Consider the following 13,846-nt stretch of genomic DNA (forward strand, 5'->3'; position numbering starts at 1 on the left):
AAGTTAACCTAAAAAGGTGAAACTCTTCTATTTATATAGTGTTGCTAATTTTTGGACAAAAATGCCCTTTTAGAGGCTCTGCGGCCGCACAATTCCATGTGCGGTCCGTACTTTGCTTCAGCCTGACAGGATTGAAAACCTGCAGCCGCACAATTCTGAACTGCGGTCACACTTCTCTCTTTCTGCGGACAACACAAATATGTCTGCGACCGCACCATTGCTCTTCTGCGATCCACACAAATATGGTTGCGGCCGCACAATAATTGTGCGGTTCGCACTCTTGTTGAACTTGAGATGCAAGTTCTATGAACTTTGGCTTTTACCCAGTTTCTGTGGCCGCACAATTTCATGTGCAGTCCGCATCTTGCAACCTTCTCTGATGGAATTGCTTCATGACCTGTGGCCACAAATGGTAATCTGTGGACCGCACTTTGAGCTTTTGTGCTGTTTTTGTCCTTAAGTTCAGATTACTCCTTCTTGAAGTGGATTTCATCTTTGGATTTCATCTTCCAATATTCCTGCAATTAAGCATATTTTATCAGTTTTCGGGAACACGATTAAGCGCTTTTGGAATAAAACGAAAGCAAAAAGGCACTAATAAGTAGTCAAAATCCCCATTTATCAACTCCCCCAAACTTAAGTTTTTGCTTGTCCTCAAACAAATAAGGTAATTCCTACCTCCACAAGTTAAGAGCCATTCTAGCTAATCAAAGGTGAATCAATCACACATCAATTGGGACCAACAATTACCCATGACACTTATGAATTATCAACAAGGAAACAAGTTAAACTTTTAAGCACAAATAGTTCTAATGTGACACTTGAGCATCAAGAGTTGACTTTATTCATCAAGGAAGCTCGCTCTTTCATGTAGGTCATTGTGGATCCCAAACTCCTCCTCTACTCTCCTTTTTTCTATCTCACTTAAGAATATAGCACTCAATTCACAAGTTTGTGAAAGGTTCACTCATCTCTCTCAAAAGAATGTCGCAAGTGCGGCTTTAAGTACCATAGGCTTGCCCCTCATGCGAATCACCACTAATGTAAGGTTACTCGGCTTGAAATCACGTAGGGCCTTTTCGGGATACAACGAAGGCTTTTGGAATAAGGTTGGATAAGCTATGATAGAACATGTTCATCTTTCCTTAAGCACTCCATTTTTTTTTATCGGCTCATGCTTTTGCCAACTCTTTGAAGCATTTTCTTTTCCTTAGGGGAACTAGAGAGACTTAACATCACTCTTTCTTGTCCATGTTATTCATTTTCTCCTTATTCGCTTTTTCCATGCTTCGCATCATTACTTTTCTTTGAATCCCTTCAACTTTTCAACTTATTCACTTTCTTTTTGTATTTTTCTATTTTGTTATTTCTTTTACTTTCCTTTCCTTCTCTTCATTTCTTTTATCTTTTGCCTTGATACTTTTTTTTCAAACTCCTCGTCGCTCTCCCAAACTTACGTTTTAGCCAATTATTTCACATGAGTGTTAAGGAAAGCTCGAGTGCCAAGAGAAGATTACAACAAAATGTGTAAAGTCTTGTAACGTGGTGATCAAATAAGAAAGTTTTAAGGCTCAATTGGGTTGACTAGGGATAACAACTTTGGTGGTCCATGAAAAATTTCAAAAGGGTCAAGGAGAGCCTACAATCACTTTTCAAACCAAGAAAAACTTAAAATTTTGCCTAGAAACACATTCGGGACAAGTTCTAGACCATTTGCATGGGTACTTAGACTTGCACTAACAACATTTCACCTCTCACACAACTGGATTGTTAAAAAGGATAGAGTCGAGGGCCCACAATGACCATATTCAAGATTGAAAATCACTATGGTTCGACTAAACCACTCGATGATTGCCTAGGTCAACACAAGAGTCACAAGGTCACTAACTAGAGCTATTTCTTTCCAAAAACCTTGTTTTTAACCATAAGCACGTAGTTAAGTGTGTTGGTACCAAGTGAAGCATGTATGACTCTTCGAGCCTGACTCAATTAGGTCTTTTTATTCATTATTACTACTATTCTTACCTAAACACCAAAAATGGACTCAATCCCTTAAGAAGGTTGTCACGACATCCATCGTTGGGAAGAGTTGCTCGGTTCACACAAAAATTACCTTTGGAAAGGACCGTGGCATTAAGAAAACCAAAGGCTTATTGTTCACTAAAACATAAAAAGAAGCTACAAAATAAAAAATAAGCTACTAGATTAAACATAGACTAAGAAAACAGAATAAAGAAGCTAAAAAGCAAACTAGTGAAATCATAATAAATATACATAATGAGAGAGGAAAAGAGAGAATATATACATAAAGAGAGAACATAGAGAATATATATACAGAATAAAGAGAAAGAAGAAAATATTATCAGTTATTCCAAACCAAATGTCTAAAAGTCATCCAAATAGCAAATAACCCCCCCCCCTCCCGAATAAAAATAAGCATTGTCCCCAATCCTTAATCAAAACAAGAATAAAGAAGGGTAAGAGTAAAAAAGACTCCCTATGTGGCCTTGGACACCTCCATGTCCATAGCAGCTTCACCGCCCTCAGTCTCCTCTAACTGGATCTCATCGTTATCGACTCTAAGAGTAACTAGGTTGGTGAACATCTAGCGCACTGCCTCAGCAGTGTCGGCAGCCAGGTCTGGCTCCTCAGACTGGCCAGCTGGTGTCACTGGAGTTGATGGTGCTGCTGGATCTGCTGGTGCTGGTGGGTCTGACCCTATGAGCATATCAAATAAAAGATCACCATTTGTTGCTATCTTGGTCACCTCTATCCTCAGCCTGTCAACTAATTTCTTGGACGCCTGGGATTTTTTCATTTTCTTTACCTGCTTCCCCAACTCCTCAATCACTGATCCATGTGCTACCAAAGTGTCCATGATGGTGGTCTGGTTCTCCAATATCTTCTTCAATGTATCCTCCACTGTCGAAGGAATCTGGGGTGCCGGAGTAGATGACTGTACTGCAACAGCACTGGATATGTCAGATAGCTTTGCAGTGGATGTTTGCATCCAGTTGTTAAGGCTCGCTAGTGTTTAGGATACTCGCAGCACAGATAGCGGATGGGCGGGCATGGGCACCGGCTTCAAAGCCGATGTGGAAGGCATTGATGCTGAAGGACCTGAAGAAGGAGGTGGAGGCATAATTACTGCACCATCAGAAAGCTCTGCTGAAGAAGATGGTATGTCAACTGTCTCAGCAGCTACCCTGGCGGGCTCATCAGACTGGCCCGCATTAGTAGAGGGTTGACCCTTTTTCTTTGGGTTTCCACCACCCATCAAAGAATATAACGGGAAGGGCTTCTTTGCCCTCACCTTGGTATCAAAATCCCTTGTCTCTACACCCGCATCTGTAAGGTACTCAGTGATAGTGTTGGGATATGGGTAGGAGGTATCGCCTTGCCTAGCGACCACAGACATCTTGGCCGACATCATGGCACCCACATTGATTGGGTACTCGGCCATGATAGAAATGACTATCACTGCCTGCTGAATTGGGAGATTTGTTTCATTTTGTCACGGGTCTAGTCTACTACACACGAATGTTTTCCATTCCTTTGCCTCAAAATTTAGGGTGTTCTGCTGAATGGGAACCCCTGCTGTGATCCATGCTGGAGGCGGCCCCGGAGCTGCAAGAATCTCAGCTAGCCATGGTCGAACTGCATCTCCCAGTGCTAACTTTTCCAGGTATTGCACAGGCTCCACATCCTCAAACCTTAAATACGTGTTCAAGGTGCTCTAATCGAATCTTACCTTTAGATTTATCACTTTTGTTACCTTGGTCCCTTTATTTATATGCGCCACATTGGCGTAAAATTCTCGGACCAGGTATTCTTTGGCATCTACCACACTTTTGGTGAACCACATCTACCCCTTCCGCTCCAAGAACTGTCTCAACACTGCCGAGTTGTATTTGTCAAGGTCTTTTATCATGAACTGACGCTCAAGAGTGAGCGATCTCATTGGCCACTACTCTCGGAAGCTTGTGAAAGTAGCTAGACTAACAAACCTATCTTCCTTAATATCGTTCTTCTTCGACCTCTCAAGGCCGGAAACTCTGGTATCACCCCCTAGGCCATCATCCGAAATATCATCAACATCCATTGTAGTAGCAGGTGCGTTGGGGGCATGTGTGGATGAGGGCTCTAAAGCCTGACTGTCACCTTCCGAACCCTCGGAAGTGCTCTCAGAGGAGGAAGGCTTGTCTCTAAATTGGTATCTGCCCTGTGGCTGCTATGGCTGTGATTCAATAGCAGGCTGCTCTTGCATTCAGTCACCCTCCGATGCTTCCCGAGATGCGACATATGAACTAGACTCGGAAGGCTTGGGCTGTCTTCCTCGGTATGCTGTGGCTTTCTTATTGATTACCCTTTGGAGGGCGAGGGGTAAATTGCTTTTGCCTCTGCCTCTAGAAGGTTAACCCCTCCCCTTTGATGTATCACTACGACCTCGTAATCTAACCATTTTCTGTAACAAACAACAGCATGAGTCAGTTATAGTTCAAGTGCAGATAAACAGACATTCACAGAACAAAATATGTTTGCAGGGAAGGGAAGCGAGGTCCGCATAATTGCAAGTGCGGCTGCAGCCAGCCTGGGTTGTGCGGACTGAACAATTTGGACTTGCGGCCGCAGAGATAAAACTGCGGTCCGCATAATTTTAAGTGCGACCGCACATCTGAAGTTCAGTTCGCACAATTGTCAGTGCGGCCGCACTATGAGTACCTCAAAATGGCAACTCTCTGAAGACAGAGATAGGCTTGATCTGCCGCCGCACACACTTTTCTGCGGCCGCGATGAGATTACTGCGGTCCGTACAATTTCAAGTGCGGTCCGCACATTATTGCCTTACCAACTACCCTAGTCAACACTTCTGCGGACCGCACAATTTATTGTGCAGTCGTAGATTTCAAAATTAGGTCGGGCATATTCCTTAAGGGTTTCGATTTATGCACAAATTGGACATGGTAATAGAAATTAAACATGATAATAAGGATACCCATTCCCCAAATAGAAATTAGGAGTTGACCCACACAATTTAAACCCCACATGGATAGAAAATTGACTTCTAATGATAAATGGTCTAAAATAACTAACAAATTGTAAACTAAACTAAGAAAATTAAAGAATCCTAGAAAATATTTGAACATACGAGTGATGAAGCAGTGCTAAGGAATGAACATAGATGCGTATCTAGGTGGTAGATGAGTGAACAGATGTGTGCAAAGTTTTAGCCCTTTTTTGAGTGCTCAGAGAATGAAAAGTTTGTACATTAGCCTTAGCATTACTATTTATACAAAACGGATCTGGCTAAGGAACAACGAGACGAGTGCGGCCATAAAATTCCTTCTGCGGTCCGCACTCTGCTACCTGGAGGTTTACTTTCCTTTGATGATCAGCGGTCCGCAGATTTAGCTGTTCGGTCGCAGATTTTGGTGCGGACCATAGAATTCGTTGAGCGGCCGCACTTTTGCTGTATTTCTGACAAACAAACTTCAGAGAGTTTGCATTTTGCATCTCAATTTGTGCGGTCTGCACAAGAATTTTGCGGCCGCAATTGCCTTATGCTGTAGCATTGAAAATTGTGCGGTCTGCACTTTTTCCTTACTTAGCCAATTTTTCTGAGCACAGTTCCTGTAAAGTACATTCATTCCTGCAACACACTTCAAATCCAGTTAGCACAAAATAAGACCTATCTAAAGAAGAAGAAGAAAATAAAGAGAAAAAAAGCATGGGTTGCCTCCCAAGAAGCGCCTGATTTAACATCGCGACACGAAGCAGATTACCATCACTTCAAATGAATCACTCCCACCACTTGGCCATCATTCACTTGTCCCAAATAATGCTTCACCCGATAACTATTGACTCGGAATACCTCATTATTATTATTCTTCAAGTCCAATGCACCAAAAGGTGTCATACCCACAATTTCAAAGGGACCACTCTATTTGGATTTCAGTTTTTCAGGAAACATCTTCAATTATGAGTTGAACAACAAAACAAGATTGCCCACTTTGAACTCCTTGTTTCGGATGTATTGGTCATGAAGGTACTTCATTCTCTCTTTGTACAAGGACGAACTTGCATATGCATGGTATCAGAACTTATCTAATTCATTCAATTGTGCAACCTACAAGTTAGCGGTTGCATCCCAATCAAGATTTAACTTCTTTAAAGCCCATATGGCTTTGTGCTCGAGTTCCACCAGAAGATGACAAGCTTTGCCAAATACCAACCGGTATGGAGACATCCCGATAGGAGTTTTGAAAGCAGTCTGATAAGCCCATAATGTATCATCAAGCTTCTTTGACCAATCCGTCCATTTAGCATTCATTGTTTGGACAAGATACTCTTTATCTTCCGATTGGAGACTTCCACTTGACCGCTTGCTTGTGGATGATAGGGAGTCGTGACTTTATGAGTGACACCATACTTGGTGAGTAAGGTATCGAAAGCTTTGTTGCAAAAATATGACCCCCCATCGCTTATGATAGCCCTCGGAGTACCAAATCTTGTGAAAATATTCTTCTTCAAAAATGCCACCACACTTCTCGCTTCATTGTTGGGTAGAGCAACGGACTCAACCCATTTAGACACATAATAAACCGCGACCAAGATGTATGTGTTTCCACAAGAACTCACAAAGGGACCCATGAAGTCAATACCCCACACATCAAAGATATTAATCTCCAAAATGGTAGTGAGAGGCATTTCATTCTTCTTCGAGATTCCACCGGCATGTTGGCACTCATCACATATTTTCACCATATCACTTGCATCTTTGTAGAGAGTGGGCCAATAGAAATGACAACTTAGCACTTTATTCGTCGTTCTTGCTCCACCATGGTGACTACCATAAGGCGAAGAGTGACAAGCCTCAAGAATACCATTTTGCTCTTCATACGATAACCATCTTCTAATTACCCCATCCGTGCAAATCCAAAAGAGGTATGGTTCATACCAATAATAGTCTTGACAATCCCGTTTGAGCTTCTTCCTTTGGTTTGAAGAGAACTCATCCGTAATGATACCACTTACAAGAAAATTTGCTAGATCCGCGAACCATGGCACCTCTTTCATTGAAATAGCCAAGAGTTGCTCATCGGGGAAAAGGGTCATTGATTTCAAGGCCATCATGCAGTCTCCCCTCCTCCTCCAAACGAGACAAGTGGTCCGCCACTTGATTTTCACTCCCTTTCCGGTCTTGGATGTCTATATCAAACTATTGCAACAAAAGCACCCATATCATCAATCGGGATTTGGAATCTTTCTTGCTCATAAGATAACGACGTACCGCATGATCCGTGGGGACAATCACTTTTGCACCCATCAAGTACGGGAGGAACTTCTCAATAGCAAACACAATGGTGAGGAGCTCTTTTTTGATAACGGTGTAATTTACTTGGGGATCATTCATGATGTTACTAGCATAGTAAATCGCATGAAAAATCTTGTTGATACATTGCCCTAAAACTGCTCCAACCGCTACATCACTAGCATCACACATGAGCTAAAAAGGAATGCTCTAATTAGGAGCGGTGATAATGGGAGTAGTTGTCAACATGAACTTGAGCAATTCAAATGCTCTCATGCAATCATTATTGAAGTGAAATTTAGTATCTTCCTCTAAAAGCTTGCACAAAGGGTTCACCACTTTGGAAAAATCCTTTATGAAATGCCGGTAGAACCCCGCGTGACCCATGAAACTTCTCACGCCCTTCACGGATGTTGGAGGTGGAAGTTTGGAAATCACCTCTATTTTTGCCTTGTCGACCTCTATTCCCTTATTTGAAATCTTATGGCCAAGGAAAATACCCTCCTCGACTATTAAATGGCATTTCTCCCAATTCAACACCAAGTTCGTTTCTTTACACCTTGCCAATACCTTATCCTAATTTGCCAAGCAATTATCAAAGGAATACCCGACTACCGAAAAGTCATCCATGAAGACTTCAAGGTAGTCCTCTACCATATCCGTAAATATCTCCATCATACACCGTTGAAAAGTTGTCGGTGCATTGCATAAGCCAAATGGCATCCGCTTGAAAGCGAAAGTGCCATAGGGACAAGTGAAAGTTATTTTCTCTTGATCTTCCAGGGCAATAAGGATTTGATTGTAGCCTGAATATCCATCTAGAAAGAAATAGAACTCCAGTCGGCCAACCTATCAAGCATTTGGTCAAGAAAAGGTAGTGGGAAATGGTCTTTCCTTGTGACTTTGTTTAGCTTCCGATAGTCCATACATACTCTCCACCCGGTCACCATTCTTGTTGGAATTAACTTGTTCTTATCATTGGTGACCACAGTTATGCCCCCTTCTTCGGAACACATTGCACCAAAGAAGTACACGAACTGTCAGAAATAGGGTAGACTACCCCGACATCTAACCACTTTATGATCTTATTTTTGATCATGTCTTGCGTTGCTTCATTGAGTCTCCTTTGATATTCAATGGAGGGTTTGGCATCTTCCTCCAAGATAATCTTGTGCATGCAAAATATGGGGTTTATTACCCGAATATCCACCAAAGTCTACCCAATAGCTTTCTTCTGCTTGTGGAGCACCGCCAATGTAGAGTCAACCTGCACGTTAGCCAAACAAGAGGAAAGGATAACCAGTAAAGTGGAGCAAGGGCCAAGGAATTCATACCTGAGGTGTGGACGTAATGGCTTCAACTCTAAGATAGAAGGCTCTTCAATTGAAGGCTTTGTAGGAGGAGTTTTCCTATTCTCAAGATCCAAGGAAAGTTTCCAAGGTGTATAATTGTATGAACTCATACCTTGCAAAGAATTAACACATTCCATGAAGCCATCCATCTCATCATCAACAAAATTGAGCAAAACGGCCTCCAACATTTCATCCACATTAATCGTGGCACTTGTATTATCAATAATCACATCGACCACCAAGTCCACGAACGAACACACTTCATTTATATTCGGTTGCCTCATAGATTTGCACACGTGAAACACCACCTTTTCATCACCTGCCCGAAAAGTGAGTTCTACGACTTCCACATCAACAAGAGCCTACCCTGTAGCAAGGAAAGGTCTACCAAAAATAATCGGCACCTCATAGTCCACTTCACAATCACGTTAGTAACAAGGAAGGAAAAGAAGATAGTCCAAAAACACACCTAAATATATAGCTAACACCGTTTTATAGCTCTTCGACAACGGCACCAAAAATTGATCTCGTCCAATTTCACTCCTCTATTTGAGGATATGAAAACGGTCGATGCAATAGTAATACCCAACAAGAGTCGGGGTGGAATTCCACTAGGAGCTATGTGAATGGGTGTTAGTAGTATATATCTTAGCGCGTGAGTTTGTATATCTAAATTTGCGCTTCCGCAATAGTTGGTTTTGTTTGAAAATCTAAATTAAACTACGATTGCTATTTAAAAAATAAAACTAGAAAATTGTTTTTGGTTGTTTTTCAAATGATATAAAATGCCTAGGGCTATGACCTTCACCTAGGTATTTGCCTAATGGGTTGTAAACTTTAAAGCTTGTTTTATTGGTCGGGGTGTATTATAGCTATCAACACTCAAGTATCCACTCACTACCTCTCGGTCAGAGAGTGGTTTTGCCCAATTTGGCTTTATGAAGTCCAAATTGGTATTGAATAAAACAGTTGATAATAAGCTCAAGCCGGGTCGTACTATCTCTAGGTTCAACCCTTTAATTGGGCTTATCAATCTCTCGAGTGACCCAATTTCTTGCTAGCCAAGTTTTTCTAGACTAAGTCTCTCTTTCTCAAGTAGAGACAAAGTCAAATAGGCATGAAATAATGTTTGCAACCATTAATTCTTCACATAAAAGCAAGAACTAGGCTAGATTATCAACACCCAACCATAAACAAGCAATAAATCAAACACCCATTAAGTTTACACACTAGGGTTGGGTCACAACCCTAGTGCAAATCTAACTACTCATGATTAAATTGGAAGAAAAAGAAGAAGTGATAATTAAACCCATATTGATAATTAAAATGATGAAATCGATATTCAAAAAGCTCAAAATGGCAAAAACTACTAAGAAGAGCAAAAGAAACAGTCTAGTCTGGCCGTTGATATCAAAAGTTAACCTAAAAAAGTGAAACTCTTCTATTTATATAGTGCTGGAAGTTTCGGACAAAAATACCCTTTCGGAGGTTCTGCGACCGCATAATTCCATGTATAGTTCGCACTTTGCTTTACCCTGACAGGATTGGAAACCTATGGCCGCACAATTCTGAACTGCGGCCGCACTTCTTTCTTTTTGTGGACAACACAAATATGTCTGCGGTCGCATCATGCTTTTCTGCAGTCCGCACGAATGTGGTTGCGGCCGCATCATGCTCTTCTGCGGCTGTACAATAATTGTGCGGTTCTCACTCTTGTTGAACTTGAGATGCAGGTTCTCTGAACTTTGGCTTTTACCAGTTTCTGTGGCCGCACAATTTCATGTGTGGTCCGCATCTTGCAACCTTCTCTAATGGAATTGCTTCATGACATGCGGCCGTAGATGGTATTCTGCGGACCGCACTTTGAGCTTTTGTGTTGTTTTTGTCCTTAAGTTCAGATTACTCCTTCTTAAAGTGGATTTCATCTTTGGAGCTCATCTTCCAATATTCCTGCAATTAAGCATATTTTTGTCACGCCCCAAACTTGGGAAGCGTGACCGGTGCTCAACCGAGTGAACCCGATCAAGCAAGCCTGCTAGATACTCTCTACCCAACTCACCCATGATAAAGAGAATACATAGTTTCATTAATTAGACAATAGGAAGATTATGTATACAATACTAAATCATTTCATTAGTTACATCATTTTTAAGTCTCAAAATACACACATTCTTATGGTTTGAGTGGACCAAGTGATCAAAACACAACATAACTTGTTTGACTTATCTAGCACCTATGTACAACCCACATTATGTCTATGGAGCCTCTAAAAGATACAAAATAATGTTATAATAGTGCCTGCAACAAGGCTCCAGCTATACCTCAAAAGGTGATAATAATATAAACAAAAGATACAATACATGACCCCGGGATGAAGTGGGGCTCACCAAGTCTACTGGGAAGAGGAGCTACCACTATCTCTGATCAACACTGCATGTTATGGAACCACCTCCATCCATTTAAAGATGCAGCGCCCCCGGCAAAAGGAATATTAGTACTGTCGAATAATACTAGTATGTAAAACTAAACACCATCTCAATAGAATGAATAATAACACAAGAGGGGAACAATCATGAATTCAATAAGAGCTTCAAACAATACTAAAAAATCAAGTTAATAACCACATAAGTTTTCAAGTCAATTTCCATATTATTAGGTTGGGTGATCTTTAGTGCCGATATATCACAATTCACAATACCACCGTATTCTTACACAGAGTCCAATCACGACCCGATCAGCTAGGTCGTCTCATTTGAGACATCAACCATAACCACAATTTCAATTATAATTTCCAGCACAGTCTCTACCATGTGTGCGGCATGGCTTCCTATCACGGCCCGATCGGCTATACCTTTTTCAATCAATCATCTCACTTCATACTTCTTTCACCTCTTTTCAATTCATTGGCACAAGTGGCCACAATTATAAAGTCATTCTTGGCACTTGGCCGTATTTCATAATTCTAGTTCCCCCTTCCACATTCAAATATCATTATCATCATCAACAACAATAAGGTTTTCCATTCAAGACATTAAATATACATATGATCAATTAGGGAATCTTAGGCACATAGAGGCTTTTCATACAATTTGGAATAACATCCTTTATTCTATCTTGACTTGAAGTCTTAACATTTTTAACACACGCACATATATATATATATATATATATATATATATATATATATATATATATATATATATATATATCATATATCATATTTTGAACACATCCTCAAATGATAAGATGACATGATGAAGCATGTAGAATACATATTGAACATATATCCTTCAACACAAGCACATTCAGAATAGCCAATTCTATAATGATCAATTTGGGACTTAGACCAATCACACGAACACCGTGGGATTCAATTCTAAGAATAAGGGGTTTAGCCAACATACCTTGTCCGATCTTTCCTTAAGTTACTACAACGCCCCAACACTTATAGCAATAACAATCTATAGGAAGATAGTGAAAATCGATTAATATTTAGAAGGATTTTCATGATGTAACTCTCTTAGGAATTTTGTCAAACACCTAACATGCGAAATAGACCATAAGGCTCTACAATGGATATCCTTTCATCCCTCAACCAATATCAATAAGAAACTACCCAAAATGTTTCATTAACCCCACATACTACAACTTTGTGTCACATGCATGGCTTATTTCCAACCCCGCAATATATTTGAACTCGTAACCTCTTGTATGAAAGCTTGGAAGTAGGACTTACCCGGATGAAGGATAATCTAGTGATTGACTTCCTTGATTCTTGAAGATTGGTGCAAGATTGGATGATTGGGAGGTTAGGTTTTCTACTTCTCTCTCTATAAAATGCTCTCACCTCTCTCTAGACTCACCAGAAAATCGTCCCAAATAAATCCCCAAATGCTATTTATTAAAATGGGGTCGGTTGTAAAAAGCCCAAAATTTGCACAACCGTGCCACATGGGGCGCGACGCAGTAGTGGAAAAATGTGCCTAGAAACGAAATTTTGAAGTGTTCTGGAAATCCCCATAGGCGCACAGCATGGGGCGGCGCGGTAGTGTAGAATTCTGCCAGCGTTTAGTAAATTGGTCATAACTTCTTGTAGGAGTGTCTAAATGTGGAACGGTTTAAAGTGTTAGAAACTAGACTCGAAGATCTTTCATTTGAAAGGTTGTTAATCACATTAGATATGCTCGTCCAAAGTTTGGTCTTGTGCATACTCATTTGTAACTTTAGTTTATCATGAACCTTTCGAACTTGTCTTGCACTTAGGCCTCTCCTTAGACCCCACATCACTTATAATATGCCTCGTACACTTATTATCGTATCCAATTGATATCCATCATATTAATAGACCTCGTCTATATACAAAGTAATATAATTAGCACACATCAACTTTCTTAATAATGCTTAAGTACTTCAAAATTTTTTGGGGTACTACATTCTCCCCCACTCAGGATCATTCGTCCTCGAATGAGAAGTAGAGTCGACCCCAACACTGAACATAGCTTAACTATTTTATCACACACCTCAAGCTCCCAATTTTTTGACTATCTCTCAAAATTTCCAGAAATTTCGGTAGAGTTTCCTTTGTAATTGGGCATATCCACCTGCCAGAGAATCACCAAAACCACCCTAACAATATATTCTTATCTCAACAAAGCATCATAATATATATCAACAACACTGATATCAATATTACAAGCATTATATCATCAAAATTGATATCTGGACATGAGTTGCACCTATTTAAATCATAACACATAGAAAATTCCGTTCGACACACAATTATCTGACTATACAACCAAGGGGGGACATTTTCTTTCCTTAATAATTTCGGCCTTCGAGGTGGGCTCCTCGACTCACAGACTTTGTCATAACACATTCACGGAGGCAATCTCAACTCCCAAACTTATCTAACAAGGATGACAATTAAGTACCTCTCATAGATCAATTATCCATTTACTTTACCTCCACTAGCTTTCACCGGAATGATAGACAAAGAATTCCAACTACCTTCTTAGACACAGTCACATAAAACACCAGGTACATGGAGGAAAATAATAGGGAAATATCATACCCATAGTTTGGCATATTTCCTTTAGGATTTCATAAGGCCTAATGTGACTGCACATACTTTACCCTTATTAGAAATTCACATAACATCCTCATGGAGAAAATATTGAGAATA

Source organism: Nicotiana tomentosiformis, chromosome 8 (assembly GCF_000390325.3).
Source record: "Nicotiana tomentosiformis chromosome 8, ASM39032v3, whole genome shotgun sequence".
NCBI lineage: Eukaryota > Viridiplantae > Streptophyta > Magnoliopsida > Solanales > Solanaceae > Nicotiana > Nicotiana tomentosiformis.